A 2,500-nucleotide genomic window follows, 5' to 3' on the forward strand; every position below is an offset into this window, starting at 1 on the left:
AATTAGATTTTTTCCTATCAGTTTACTCATTTACCTTTGAAGAACTATTCATCCAGTGATCAGCTCAAGTGCATCTTTGCCTTAATTAAAAAAGAGTAGTTTCAATATAATCCTGTCAAAATGAAATTGGGAGATTGCTGGCCTTAGCTCGAAAATGAAATGCAGAGGCAACAAAAGCTCTCAAAGTGATCCTATTCTTGACAATTATCAACAGGGATACAGGAAGCCATTGTTAAGCATAAAATTATATGAACATCTGAAATGAAAGAGTAAGGCCTCATGATAATGGGAAAAGAAAACACTTTTTCAATTATGCATAGAAACTTATTCCAGGCTCCAAGTGTATGCAGATCTCTGCTCACGAATGTACAAGTATCTCTCCCTATTTTTCAGTTAACTTTTAAATGTTTTTGCCCTGGATTATGCAATGAAATTTGAAAAGATAGCTAGCTGGGACTTAACAAAAATACCACATTACTGCTAAAATAAAATAATTTACCAATAAAGAGTTTTTACCAATACAGCACTATTAGTATTTGAATATTTTCAGTTTCACAGCCATATGGTACAAGAAAAGCTTAGCCTGTAATGGACACAACAACAAATTTAAGATAGTTTTCATCTATGGCATTTCCATTGCAAGTTGATAATAAGAAAGTTGTACAAACTGAAGTAATACCTTGGTATACACCTTCCTAATGATTGCACTAAGATAGAGAAAATCAAATGACATTGGATAAAAAAGTAGGGGAAAAATACACTCACTGATACATTAAACATTTTGTACAGGAAAAGAAAGTCAGAAATGAAGAAAATAGGTTACAACAAATGCCATACGAAGACTAAGCCCACAGCCATCAGGTAGAGGTTTCAGGTCAAAACCCCCAGATTTTGAATGATTTTGGTTCATACAGCCACATTTGTGGATTTCTAAAAATGCTCCCAAGATTGAAAGAGTAAGGCCACACATAGTCTCAGAGGAGTGTGGTCACTTTGTAAACAATTACCAATACTTTCACTTATTTCCCGAGCCAATCATTTACGATGGAAAACAATAGATACACGCACATTCCATAGTGAATAATTGCAAAGAAAGATGGCTGTGTAAAACAAAAAAAATAACCATAAGATTTAACAGCAAATCTGTACCCTATACCCATATACAAATACTACATTTTGGTGAAGTCAGCTAATCCTTTGTTACTGTTTACTTACAATAACCCAACAAATCAAATTTCTAAACAGAGGTATTTTGGAGGAGATACTAAAACAAGGTAGTTATAATAAATAATAAGAAAATCAAATAGAATGTCAGAGACCGACAGAGAAAACCAAATACAAATTAATAATGAAATATACAACTGATGAAGACAGATCACTACTGCATAGTAATAAAAACAATTACAAGATTCAAACAAAACTCACCAAAGCAAATAAGAAATGAAATCCAGTTTTGTCTTGATCATATCTTCACCATTACCTCCGCTCCTGCAGTTCCTTGAGGAAAACCTTATCAGGTTCTTTCACTCAGCTTCGTCGAGGATAGATTCGTGACGGCAATGTGGCAATATCGCAGATCTGGACTAACATACAATCATACTTCTATATTCCAGGCGTATTCTTATGTATTCAGTTAATCAATTGCTATGTATGTACTGATAATTCAAATGCAAAAGGAATTAAATTATTATTTCGTGTATTTGGCCACACCTGTCTCCCTCTTCTGCTAAATCTCGATTTGTTGTCTTCAATCAGCTGAGAACTCAGTTATCAAACGAGCGTTTAACATGTCAAATGTAGGTTTAAATAGAAACAAATAATTACCTTTATTGTTCGTTGTAATGTTTTGATATACGATAATAGAAATCGTGTCCATGGATATAGATACATATATTTTTTTTTCTTGTCGAGTGATATAGGTTTCACAGGTTTACCACCAAGTTATGAACTATTATCAAGTTAAAAACGTATGGCAATTGTAGGCTTATATCATTAGCAAGATCATAACATTTATAATCCCACACATCATTATCTATATGACCACATTCCTCATATCTTTTTTGTTCGAGTAATTGCGCATTAAAAATAATTTCAGGAGTAATGTAGTGGTGATTTATGGCTGAAACAACATGTCAGTGAGACATGTGATCATGTCGGTCTAATTGCATACTTCCTGTCGTCACTCTCTCTCTATATATATACTGTACATACATATTACACATCACGTATGTGCACACACGCGCGGACGCACGCTCGTACGCACGCACGCACGCATCACATATATGTATATACATATATATATATATATATATATATATATATACATATATATACATTAATACATACGTATATATACATATATAAGTATATATATATATATAGATATATATATATATATGTATACATACACACGCACATATACATATGTGTGTGTATATACATACATACATATATATATATTTTTTTTTTTTTAATAACAAATAAGACGACTGTTTCGTGC

General features: G+C 32.5%; 1 protein-coding gene across 3 annotated transcripts in view; it reads right to left on the minus strand.

Moving 5' to 3' along the window:
- Positions 1 to 1,777, minus strand: part of RabX6 (RAS oncogene family member RabX6) — a 30,856-nt gene extending 29,079 nt beyond the window's left edge. The window contains exons 1-2 of one of the 3 annotated variants that reach the window (XM_070143078.1): positions 1,711 to 1,777; positions 1,426 to 1,583 (exon numbers count right to left, since the gene is read on the minus strand). The gene's annotated coding sequence lies outside the window, so the exon portion shown is untranslated. Of the gene's footprint in view, positions 1 to 1,425 lie in introns of all 3 variants that reach the window. The other 2 variants (XM_070143079.1, XM_027351149.2) reach the window with 2 other exon arrangements.
- Between the last annotated feature and the right edge of the window lie 723 nt (positions 1,778 to 2,500).

The sequence above is a fragment of the Penaeus vannamei genome, chromosome 30 (genome assembly GCF_042767895.1).
Source record: "Penaeus vannamei isolate JL-2024 chromosome 30, ASM4276789v1, whole genome shotgun sequence".
Classification (NCBI taxonomy): Eukaryota; Metazoa; Arthropoda; class Malacostraca; order Decapoda; family Penaeidae; genus Penaeus; species Penaeus vannamei.